Genomic DNA, 13,556 nt, shown 5'->3' with positions numbered 1-13,556 from the left:
CTGCTCCGATGCTGAGTAGAAAGTCAGAAATGAACTAATGAAATACGGTGTAATCCGGCTTTAGCAGTTTTTGAGTGCTTCTGGGACTGGCCTGTCACTGTTCGCTTAGTGAAATAAAACAGGTACCTAGGAATTAGTTTGATTGTCAACAAAGAGCTTTCAATTGAAGTATTTTTCTGTAAGACCTCTCACCGCAGCTGAGGATGTCGAGAGCCTGTGAAACATTTTTTGTCAGCAGTGACCAGATGCCCCCTGAAACAAAATGCAACAATTTGGTGACAATAACAATTTTTAATGTCCGACGATATTTTTAATTCTCTGGTAAGCCACTCCACACCAGTTAATGACATTATTGTCATCTGTTGCATCGTCAACCGGTGTAAACAACAAAGAAAAGTCATGTGCTTTATGTACAGCGAGATTTCTCCACACTCTGTATGTATTACATTGTCTGAATGTGCTATATAGATACATACCTATATTCATGTACAGAAATAATTTTATGCTAATCTTATGCAGCCTATATATTTTTTTGTAAATATTTGTACTTTCTCAAGAAAGTCTTTGCCCATAATTTAAACTTGGCAAAGTGGCGCATGTCAGCGGATGTTTTATGAAAGCCGCCTGAACTGATAGCTTTGGCTTGCAATCAAAACGTCTGCTAATATGTTCTTGCACTTTATAAGCAGACGGGGATTTTTTACCTTTTGTGACTTAAGTGCAGTTTTAACATTGAAGTCATAAACCACTAAAAAACTAAATGCCTTGAGCATTGCCCGACACGGGAGGCTTCTAAACTACGGTATTTTCAACTGATTTTACAAAAGTTTATTTACATGTAAAAAAAAAACCTCGTGAATTTAAGACTTTTAGAGTCGAATGTTAATAAGCATTGACATGAACCTGTGGATATATGGTGACTTTCACACAACTTCTATAGCCGAAACTCCCAGTACAAGATCTTAGTCCAGTACAAGCAAGTATGTTTATACATGAGAGATGTAGAGTCCTTGGTACAAGATAGTCTCTCCTCAACTCTGAAGGAACAACATAGAAGTCACACCACTCGTCACGACTGGGCATGATAAAATATGGTCACAGCTAACCCACTGGTTTTAGTCTTGACAACATAAGAGCATCATTGTAACATTCCTAGTCACGATTTGTTATGTGGTTATCCACTCAAGTATTGGGAAATATTATTTTGCACACAAGTCAACCCGGTTATTTGAAAGTTTTTGATGCTGTATCAGACCTTTAAGTGTGTTTAGAGAGGCTACAAAGTGATGACTACTCACAAGGCTGGTCAAGACAACGAGACATTTCACTAGAACTCTGCTTTAAACATCAATAAATGAACAACTTTGCAAACTGCCAGGTACTAGAAATAGTAGATAAAAATAAGAGCTTGCAAAATCACATGTGTTCGAAGTCTTTTGATGAGGTGGGAAAAGGAGTGAATGCATGTTCATCACAGTTATGTAAACCTGTAAAAAGCTGCGGGGAACATCAATCAAATGAAAATCCTGCTAGGAGGTCGTCGTCTTAATGTGAAGAGTGAAGTGATGTCTAATCAGTCATGATCTATAACTTACTCTGAGTGTCTCGATTTGGAACTCACCAGAAAGCTTGAAGTAGATAACAGCTCTCAGACAAGGACCAAAAGTTTGAATGACATTACTTTAGTTCTCTTTGATCTTAATTCTGTGATTCGCGAGGCAGAGTTCTTCGACTGAGCAACTCTAGATGAGCTGATCATTAGCATCGGTAATTAGAGGCGAAGGTGCTTTCGTTTTAGAGGAAAAGCCCCCATCATAATGGAGCTTTACATAGAAAAGAAAGTAAACCAACCTGTGAAAACAGATGCTTCTCTATAAAGCCATCTTCCCTCATCTCGTTTTTCTGGATGTGGCTTGCTAAGAGGGAAGTTATGGCCCTCAGGTTTTGTAAAGTGTTGGGTGAGCCAGAAGACCGCGGACTTCGCAAGCTGATGTGATAATGGAGTTCTTTCGTTAAAGAACGATTTAGAGTCAAATAAAGTATACAAAGCTTGCGTGGGATGAAAAACGAAGTGAAAAGAGAGACTGAAACATGAATAAGAATAAACAGAGTATGGTGGTAAGAGGGATGGGTCGTGGTGGTCATCGAAGGAAACAAAAAAAGGAAAATGGCAAACTGCTCCAGATGTTTATAGATGTGTTTAGTTTACAGGTGCCTAATGTTGTTACAAGAAAAATCATACTGTCAGTGACTGTACTATAGTGTTGCTATTTGAAATGTTCTTGAAATACCTCGCGGTGAAGCAAAGCATTATAAAGATCCGCAGCTACTCACAGCCCAGCTTAACAGGATGTTGAGTATTTTCTTTCGTGTTTTGTTGCGTGTCCACGCAATATACTTCAATGCCATGGCTTTTACGTACGTGCAAATGATGCATAATCCGCACACAAACAACTGTTCACCGGGAAAAACCACCACCACCACCACCAATTGTTATTAGTATGCTGAATATATATTTACGTGTCTGTCTCAAAATGTATCTCAAGCAGTAACCTTCATTCAAAACGAATTATGATAAACTATTGCACAAAATACTTGCAGATAAATTACTGTAAGCTATTACACAAAACAGAGATGAAATAATGTCTTCTTTCCGGACGAAGAAGATGTTACATCTCGTTTGTGCTGCAGATAAATCAGAAAGACTTTATGTTGACTGCGCGAGGGCCAGAGGTGGCGTTGACGGTGACTGCCTGTCATGTACATCCGGCAAAACACCACCACATCCTTTATGTACAGGCTACGTGACATTTGTATGGTATTATACGCTTATTAGAGTATTTGGAGGGATAGAATAACACCCTTGTCTTCAACCCAAGGAGATAATTACGAAGACCAAAGACTTCCACAGTGTCTTACAGACATTGCTGTCGTTGATCCTCCACACTCTCTGTCAAACGACTTTCGCTGTTCTTTATGTCTTGTACTACTTGACCCTTTCCCTCCCATTCACGAGAAATTCTGTGCAGTAGATATCGGTAAGAAGGCAAGTAGGAGTGGCCTGACATATAGGCCATACTTTGACAGTCATGACGTCATTGACAGTTACTGCGGACGTTGGCGGCCAGTGCGACAGCCTCGATGTGGTGGTTAGTGATGCTTTACTTTCAGAACGAGACTGACGTCACGGTAACGGAGGTTTTGATTTCTTGCCAACGAAAAAAAATGAAAATTTCTTGCCCCCTCGTCTCCTTTTACCTCAGCATTAAACAGTAGTCCCCCCTTCCTCTCAGAGCGACGAGTGTCTTTTAATGAGGGCTAAACCCAGTCATTCAAAATAATTAAGCACTCAGTGTTTTCTAGTGAAACATAATGCCGATTGAGTCTATTTTCGAGGCAACATAAATACAGAACAGTCGGTAAGACCTTGCCGCAAGATGTTCATCTTGTCGCTGAGGAAATTGTCTCTTACTGGGCTGAAGGAAGCAGCGAGAGAGTAAGGAGAGGAGGAAGAGAAAGAAAGAGGAGGAGGAGGATACGTGACAGTAGACTATGTTTACAGAAATAGAAATTGACAAATTTAATGGGAAATCTGAGTGTAGAATATCTTGAACTACAAGTATTTCAACCCTAACTATACGCGTAATTAAAAGCAAATAAGTATCCTTTGAACTTTCTGCTTATCCCAAAGAAAAAAATAAATACTCCCTAAAGCTACTCCACGACGACGATGATTCACTGAAAGGCCACTAAGACTGCACGCGCCAGAAATGTTGAAGTGGTTTGAGAAGTAAGGAATTGAGCAGTTGAGAGAGCGTGCTCTGAAGTTGATGAACATGAGCGGTGAACATCAGGAATCGTGGTGGCCCTGCTCCTCATAGCTGTCAGAGGAAATGAGAAAATCTGCTCATACTAGCATTCGTGTATCTTTTTCCAGCATAGACCAAACACTGAAGAAGTGTCTAATTTCCCTTTACTGCTCTGGCACAGTGTTGATGAATTGTTAAAAACAAGGCAATGAATTCTTGAAGGCAAGTTCTCTGGTAGATTGCTAATAAATTCTTACAAGTTAGAGCATAACTGTTTAGGAACTCATATCAGGCGGAGAAGTTGTGGTAGGAATCTTCATGCAAGTAGCTTCCAGTCAGTGCTTGGGGTCTCTTGGTTCCCAGCAATCCTGGGAACGAAACCTGAGTTACAGTGATGTCAGAGCGTGGTTGTTTATAGCCTGCAGTTAGGTAGTGAAATCATATTACAGAAAATAGAACAGTCTGATTTATTTTTTAGAGTTTCGAGAGGATCATGAAATCCGAAACACATTTCCTGTTTCGAAGCCCCACGGTGAACACTTGAGACAGATGTTGGGTTGTGACATGACAGGGGAACAGAAAACACATGTTCAGAACACTGACTCGAAATAATCTGTGGCATTAAAGGCTAACACGAGTGCAACATTGTTTTCTTTATGATCGGGTAAGATTCATTTTAAAAATAATTTTCAAAATATGAGAATATAATTATGCTTAATTTTCAAGATATAACAAACATTGGTATTATCACCTGCCACTAGGAAAGCAGAAGAAAATTACTTTTCAGCACTGGAGAGCTCAGCTGCGTGACAGTAACAAATAATGATGATGATGATAAGATGAAGAATAATAAGAAGAAACATTTGTACAGCGCCTTTCTCCAGCAACAGTAGGCCTGAAGGCTGTACAGTAGTGAGATTCATTGTACAGCCTGCTGCACCATCACCAAGACAAGCACAGCAACAAAGAAGCAAAGAAAAACAAAACAGGAAGATGAAGCACAACACACGATGTGGCGATAGTCAGTTTCTCTCAGGAAGAATGTTGGAAGAAGAGCATGCCAGGTGGAGATCAGCGTGGAAAAAAAAGTCCCCTTGAACCAGTCAGCAAAATGGAGGTCACCCCAATCAACGATGTCAGACTATGGACCGTTTGTTGTTCCTCTTTTTATCAAGGAATCCAATTAAAGAAGTTACAGTTATCAATACATAATTAATATACTAAATGTAATACGCAGGTCTTGGATGGATCAGGGTTAGCGATTTATTATTTATAAGGATCCCAGGATCCCACAAGGACCAGTCAGCCAGCGGGCAAGAGTTAATCAAATAAAGAAGTGCATCCTGAGCCAAGTATTGAATGCAGAGATAGACGGAGAATGCCTCGTGGGGAAAGGAACAACATTTTAAAGATGTGGTTTGTAAACAGACAATGAGTAATAAACACGTGCATGCAGCTTGAGTTGTTTACAGTGCAAACTTCTCGTTTAAGGCGAGGAGCGAAGATAAGCAAGAAATGCAGTTGGAAAGGAGGTCATGCAGGTCACACAGGTCATGCGGCTGCTGAACTTGTGACTATCTTGTAGCAATGACATGCCATTATATGGTTAATTCTTTCTGAGACACGAAACCTGTGAAACTGTTTAAACACACGAGTAGTTGGCAGGCAAGGCGGCGCTCTAAACATTGAGATGGCAGCGCCATATTGAATTTGTGAAAGGGACAGTAGAGCAAGCCAGAGGCTCGGAGTGACTGCAGTTATGGGCAAAGAATGCAGAAAACAACAAACAGATATAGACAAACAGAAGCAGTCCCTGTCAACTCATAACAGACCGGAAAATGTTATTAATTTGTAGTCCTATGGATCAAGTTAGAGCCCATTGTGTAATCCTCACTCCGTGCGCTAAGCCTACCTTTAGTGGAATCGAAAATATGTTGGCAGAGTAGGAAGTCTTTCTCAACTGCAAAGAATGGTGCCTGTCTTATCATTTAGTACATTACGGGTGTACAAGCTTAACATTGTAGCTGGAGATTAAAAAAAAGACTAAGTAGTGAAACAAATTACAGACGACACAATGAAAAAGTTATTAGACGGTTTAATTGTAGTAATTCTGCAGTCAACTTATCTAAACCTATAGTACAGACTGAGTGTCCAGCTAACACAGGAAGACGGTCAGCCAGGCCAGCCAGACTATTATCTTGAGTGTCCAGCTTGCAGCCAGATGATGAACTCTGTAACCTTGCAGGACAAAGTCTACTGCCTGCGCTCCCACCTACCCCCCAGGTGACCAGTTTGCATGCTTTATATATGCTTAGTATGGTGTGAGCCGGATAGGTTTTGCATTCTTGACATTTCTTTGTTTTCTTGATTTGCTTTGTCTGACACTTGCTACCCGCTGTGTTCACCTTTGTTACACGCAAAGAACAGCTGGTACAGTATGGCAGTGTCACACAGTACTGACGAGAACTCACATGTGTCACACATTACTAACGAGAACTCACCTGTGTCACACATTACTAACGAGAACTCACCTGTGTCACACAGTACTAACGAGAACTCACCTGTGTCACACAGTACTGACAATAACTCTCCTGTGTCACACATTACTGACAATAACTCTCCTGTGTCACACAGTACTGATGGGAACTCACCTGTGTCACACATTACTAACGAGAACTCACCTGTGTCACACATTACTAACGAGAACTCACCTGTGTCACACAGTACTGACGAGAACTCACCTGTGTCACACAGTACTGATGGGAACTCACCTGTGTCACACATTACTAACGAGAACTCACCTGTGTCACACAGTACTGACGAGAACTCACCTGTGTCACACATTACTAACGAGAACTCACCTGTGTCACACATTACTAACGAGAACTCACCTGTGTCACACAGTACTGACAAGAACTTTCCTGTGTCACACATTACTAACGAGAACTCACCTGTGTCACACAGTACTGACGAGAACTCACCTGTGTCACACAGTACTGACAAGAACTTTCCTGTGTCACACATTACTAACGAGAACTCACCTGTGTCACACAGTACTAACGAGAACTCACCTGTGTCACACAGTACTAACGAGAACTCACCTGTGTCACGCAGTACTGACGATAAGTCACCTTCGTCAGGATGGCGAGTTAGTCTGGACTCTCAACAATACCATGGCCCCTTACAGAGAGGCCAGGTAAAATTTAGGTCTCATCCGGTCCTTTAAGTAGACATCCATTACTAGTAGGAAATGAAAGTAAATACTTAACTTAGATAAATGCACTTACTGTTATGTACTAAGCACGATACTCTTAAGAATTCTATAAATACACTCAAAAGATATTCAGTGTACTCTAGCCACCCTGACTAATAAAATTCTATAAATACACTTACTGTCATTTCAATTAATGCTTTGTGTCTTTGATGTACCCAGACTCGTAAAAATTCTGCAAATATATTTTCATTGCACTTATTGCCATTGTGGACACATCCAGACCGAGAAATGCTATAAATAAGCCTATTTTCTAGTATTGTGTATTTAGGGACTTGACAAATGGAAGGAAAAGACTGAGAGGAAGCAAATGTGGCCAGTTTATAGTGACAAAATCCTTTGATTCTGGAATAAATAATTAACGATGTAAAGTACACAAATATTTTGCGAAGATTCTTCCCTCCTTTGGCAACAAATAAAAAAAACTGCTAAATGAAGAAATCAGGGGCATGTCAGTCCAGCTAGTTGGGTCTTTAGTGGATTGCAGCTGTAATCAAAGTGTAACAAAACTTTTCTAATTCGTTGTTGTCGTGTGTACATTTGTGTCCTTCCTTGATGAGAAAGACAGTGGCAATGAGACTGTTCGCGCTGGAGGTGTTGAAAGGATACGTGTCTGTCCACGAAGTTCAAGCAACGTTGCATCTGTTGGTGAAAGCTGACCTCACGTACCTTGGACAAAGTGGAGCCAAGCATGTGGTCAGTAGCTCCTCCATTTCATCTCATTTTTGGTCTATTTCCTCCTCACCCATCATCCACTCTCCTCAGTTTTTAGTTAGTGAAAGTTCATCCGCAATTATCATAAGCTGAATTAGCTGTAGTAATGATGCTCCAATAATACAAACCGCGGTGTTGTAGCTGTATTGATGACGTCACACTTGTACAAGGTGAACTGTAGCACAAAGTCTCGCCAACACAAACCAACGCTGACGTCACAGATGTCTTTGAGTCCCTTGGCGGGCACTTCATTCTCGACAGGTTCTAACATAAACGTGTGTAAGTATCACAAAAGATTACTTCCTGGTTTCTTTTAATCATGATGTTAGTTATGCACAGCACGTACCGACAAACGGTGCAAATTCGCAGAAAAATATAAAACAAACCACAAAAAAGAGAAACCTTTTACTTCCCAACTGCCTGCCTCCATAGTTTAGAGAGACCTGTAGCATTTGATACACAACACCCCCGTGAACCCCACACATCCATCTGCACGTAAATCTAAGCCACATTCACACACGCACACACAAATACACTCATGCATGTATATAAATACACTGGTACACATGCACTCACGCACACAGCAATGTTATGCAATCCCTTTTGTGTGGATGCGTGTCTTTGTCCAGTTCTGTTTCGTTTTAGCGTGTGTTCAGTTGGTAAGGCTTCCTGTTTGTAAAAAGAGTAGCAGGTCACATCAACTAGAACGAAAATCACCTGTCTGCACTTCACAGTGTCACTGTATATGCACCACCTGTCCACACATCCCTGTATATGCACCTGTCTACACGTCACAGCTTGTACAGACCAATCCTGCACGGCGCTGCTCTCGGGGTCACAGGTCACAGGTGTATAAAGCTCAGTGCAGGTCATGGCTACCTTTCCACTCCGGAATGGGAGTTGTCGGAAAGTATTTACCTGTGAAATCATGCAGTAACAGACTTGGCCATAGTCTGCTGTCAAATTGTCAATAGAAACGGGATTTTGCATCTACACTGTTGTAACATTTCTGAATCGTTCTTTCGAGAATGTTCCAGCTTTGTTTCCTTCCCAGTAAGTGTACATTAGTGTAAGCTGTGATGTCAGCAAGGATTTGTTCCTTTGGGTGTAAACAAATTCAGGTACATTAGGGCAGTTAGCAAGGTAATCATAATGTCGAAAAGACATTAAATTAGAGTACAACAAGCACCTTCAGTATCAAGAGTGAAAACAGCTCAGAAATTTATTAAAGCTGTTATTCTGATTAACAGAGAAAGTTTTATCAAAGGTGAGACAAGGATTCATTAGGCCATCAACCTCCCCCACAAAAATGTCAGACAGTCTGATGTCAACATTTTGAGATGCCTTTGAAAGTAAGGAGTCAGTGACATTGCCGGTTTTGTTGGAAAATTCTTTTGATCTTCAGCTTCTGGTTATTTTAAGGGTGTTCTTCAGTATTTTGTCGGGAAGTCCTTGGGATTTGTGGTGTATCCCAGCCATTTTAGATGTCTCATCCAAGGAGGTATTACCTACAAATGTTATAATAATTATCCTCGCTGTGAGAAGGGACTGCTTAGCTTCTTTCTCAGTTCTGTTCAAGAACTGTAAAATGGTATTCTCCTGTCTTAATAAAAACTTTAATGCTGAGTTACGATGACCACAAATTCTGCACAGATCCTACGCTTCCTTTGCGCTTACAAGAGTTGCCATGACGACAACGGTTTTAATGATCTCGTATTTCGTGGTTGAGATGCTCACTCCTTTATTTGGCTTTGCATTCGTTTTATTTTTCTTTTCTGCTGATAGTGGCTTTTTTTTTCTTTCCTTTGACAAGATATAACAGTGCCTTTTGTTGCTGGCTTTGTAAGATGGGGTGTTACAGACTGGGATTAGATGCTTGGCCTCCAGAGAGTTGAAACATAATTATGGCAACGAAAGACAGGAAAGAGCTCTGCGCCTTTTTTTTTCTTTTTGTTTGTTTTGGATCAGTTGATGCAGCCGGTGGAGAAGTGCACGCAAGGTTATCTAACAGGTAGCGAGCGAATCTGGAATGTTCCTTCGCCCCAGAAAGTGTGAATGTTTGCTGCTTGCCTGCTCTCAAGCACAACTGTTGATTTTAAACTTCTGTGTTTCTTCAACATGACACAACCTTTGGTCTCTACCGTTTGCGTTTGTTGTCTTTAAATGGTTAACCGTATTTTAATGTGGAGATGAACAACTGTCCAATGTGTGGGATGTGTGAACTACTGTGATTAGAGACTTCACAGTTCTAGAGATGGAAATAAGTCCCTCACTGCCATCAGTAAATGTACCCAAGTATCTATAGTCCTTCTATGCTTTCGGTAGGTGTAGATAACATTCACCTTGACTATATCATCGTCCACTGCAGCTTCACAGTCCAGCCACATAAAGATATTGTTACCGCGAGCAGTTTTACTCAGCAAGTGAGTAATGAAACATTCTTTTAAGAAATAAACAATGAACATATAATTAATAGGACTGATATAAAGTTAGTCGTAACAATCGAGTTATTAGTGTCAACCAGTGTCACATACGCTCATTAAAGTGCAGTTAATCAAGGGTGGACCTAGCAGTCGGCAGGCTACAAACCTGAGTTTCGGTCTGTTTCGACTCCCCCTCCCGAAGCAAACTGAGCAAGCAGCTGTGAAATGTAGGACCTGCTTCAACGTGGCATCCCCGGTCGAGGGCGCTGTCTGTGTAGTTGGCGGGGAGGAGAGTTTGTATGCCCAGTGAACGATGTTTGCCGACTCACCCATGGGCTTCTGGCGGCGATAATCGTCACAGCCCGTTACCGTTGTCGACGGCAGGGTGAGTCCCTCCCGCCAGTAGTGAATGCACACCTTGATGATGGGAGCCCTGCTTGCCTCCTCACACCTTTGTAATGTACCGCGCGTGTCTGAGACTACTTAACAAACAGAAGACTATGAACTTTGCCTTGGACCTTCTCTTCCGGTCGGTGATTACTGTAGTGTCCAGGAGCAGCAAGGTGTGAGCTGTAAGAACAACTTTATCTGATGTGTTTGCCGGCAAATAAACCAACCGAGACAGATGCGCGTGCTGGCAAGTGTTACAGAGGGCACAGGCATGCTTTCTGGCAAATAAACCAAACTGACATATAGGCTGTTGGTTACAACAGCCAAGACTGACACGTGTGCAGCAAGTAAAAGAGTTGAAACTAAGACAGGCGCTGATAAAGAAAACACCTGTAAGTGGCTTGACATGATGGACTTCGTGTGTGTCTGGCCTGGCGGGTGTCTGCTCGTGCAGAAGTCTTCGGCGAAGGTAAAGCATTTTCTACAGTGTATAGTAATTCACTCAGAATAACACTCAATTCGCTGCGAGCTTCAATGTATAGCCATAAATTCTTAAATGAGACACCAACACTAACATGATCCGCCGTAAGAGCCAACAACCACTGTACCTCCTACGGAAACTCACATCTTTCTCTGTCAGCTCTGTCATCCTCACTCGGTTCTATCAGTCCTTCATTCAAAGTCTCATCACTTTTTCTTTCATCTCTTGGTTCCACAGCCTGTCCCGAGGGAACAGGAACAGTTTTATCTCCCTTGCTAATATCTGTTCCAAGATCACAGGAATCAATCAGAGGGACTTTGCAGCCTTTTGTCATCAGCAAATCCTCAGGAAGGCATCCTCTCTATTTCTGATCATGCGTTGTTGACATGCGAGTTTTCACTCTTGCAGTCTGCTGTATTCAGAACCAATCGTCATGGTAACTCATTCATTCCACGTGCCATTCACTTGATAAACTCTACTGGCCATGATCTGTGTGACACAAATTTCAACATGTTCATGTATTTATATCTATATATTGCCACTACAAGCACTATCTGGAATTGCCCTTGTGGATTAGTAAAGTTGTATACACTCAATTCACAGCAAACTTCAGACAGTGTATGGCTAGTTGGCAGCGAGCTGTGGCTACATCACGATGTACATGGGGAGACATAAGAAGTATGGAGGCACCAAAGTGTAGCCGATACCTATCTTCTCCAGATCAATATAGTAGGTCACATCTTTGTTTTGTGTAAACCCTCCCCCAAAGCCGGGCATCTTCCTGCACCACTGGAGCTTGCTCCACACATGGACATGTATAGGTGTATGCTGATTGTCTGCCGAGACCAACGCTTAGCCTCTTGCGAAGTTCTCCGCTGCTAGTCTCGGCGAGCCTAAACAATGAATGTGACTAAACCGGAAGCTTTGTACACTCCTGCCTCGTTTTAGTAGTTAATTTGAAATGTAAATAAACCGGAAGCTTTGTACACTCCTGTCCAGTAATATAAGTTCGTGCTCTACAGCTCATGGCGACATACTTCGGACACCTCTGAACACCTGTCGGTCTGACGACACCGGGGAGAAAGTCACAACAGACCACAATACCCTACACCCGACACCCTACACCATACACCAAAACACCTTTTACCCTACACTCTGTTTCCAGCCTGATCATACTAGTGGCTTGGTGTTGTTTTCACAAAGCACGCAAAATGTTGACCATGTTATCTAGCTTGCAGTAAGGTCCGGAATTTTTAAAAATCTCTAGCTATTCCCAACAAAGAAACCGAGACACCCAGCAGGCCTTCACAGCTGACTGCCATGTGCCATGTGGGGCAATCACCCAACCATAACTTCAGGGGCCAGCACTTCACACGATGAGATCGACTTTGAAAACGGCTGAGAGCATGCGCACACAGGTGGTTGAATGAGGGAAAGGGCGAGTACTTGAACACAGATATCTGCGGTCTTTGAAGTAGAGACCTGCACCAAACAGTGCACTACTTACCGCATCGCAAGACATCCTGTCAGCTGGAGTCTGGCTACACTGACCTCACACAAACCACCATCTTCTGTTGACCTACGCCTACGTATCGACTAGCCTCGCGGTCAAAGGTGATGCTAGTGTCTTGACCTCCAGACGCACAATGCAAATGTAACATAGGAATGACGACAGTCATCTCTTTGTGAGTTCCTCATGTAATTTCCACCACCCCAGGGACTACAAGGTGCCAGACAGGGAGGGGGAGAGGCTCGACCATGGGGTGCGGGCGTCCTCGTTACGTGCGCGTGCCGACAGCTGGTGCAGACGTTCTCACGGCAGCTGCGCGCTGCACGTTGGTGGCGACGGCAGCACACTCGGCGAGCCACACTATAATAAGGTCTTTGTGAACCATAGTACACTAATGTTTGGACGAGCCAAACTACAATGGAGCCTCACTACACTGGGGTCTGTTGAATGGGGTCTACAGAACCACACCTGGATCACCACAACCGTGCGTGACACTTTCGCGACCGTTTTCTTCGTTTGGCTAAGAAGTTCATGGATTTTGATACTTCCTAGCAGCTTCACCCAAACTGAGGTAAAGTAATTCTGTGGATTTGTATGTCTGATATGACTGTTATGCAAATGCTAGAGATGAGCAATGGGGATCTTCTGTTGGTGCCACGTGCCATGTTGACTGAGTACACAGGTGATTGTCTGGTGCATAGTGACTGGTATCAGCGCTGTGAGAGATGCCAGAACAGCAGCAAAGAAGTATAACTGAAATCACCAGACAAAACAACAACAAATACAACTGAAGTCACCAGTTGCCGACAGCAGTTGTCTTCATTGCAGCAGGACATCTGCCTGGCGCTGTGAAGCGTGACAGCCGTTATAATAAAGCCGTGCGGTGAAAGGACTAAAGAGATCCACGTCAATATTTCACGCATGACCTGTTCCACAATGACAGCAGTCTGGTTCTCGA

The 13,556-nt window shown here is 42.5% G+C and overlaps 1 long non-coding RNA gene across 1 annotated transcript; it reads right to left on the bottom strand.

The window, feature by feature from the left end:
* Positions 1 to 122: 122 nt before the first annotated feature.
* LOC112573149 lies at positions 123 to 11,073 on the bottom strand. The gene is made up of 3 exons (XR_003101178.1): positions 10,384 to 11,073; positions 6,911 to 7,049; positions 123 to 252 (listed from the first exon to the last, which is right to left on the bottom strand). It is a non-coding gene; the product is annotated as an uncharacterized LOC112573149 (long non-coding RNA).
* Between the last annotated feature and the right edge of the window lie 2,483 nt (positions 11,074 to 13,556).

This window comes from Pomacea canaliculata, linkage group LG10 (assembly GCF_003073045.1).
Source record: "Pomacea canaliculata isolate SZHN2017 linkage group LG10, ASM307304v1, whole genome shotgun sequence".
In the NCBI taxonomy this organism is placed as follows: Eukaryota; Metazoa; Mollusca; class Gastropoda; order Architaenioglossa; family Ampullariidae; genus Pomacea; species Pomacea canaliculata.
This window is presented reverse-complemented; position numbering and strand designations above follow the sequence as displayed.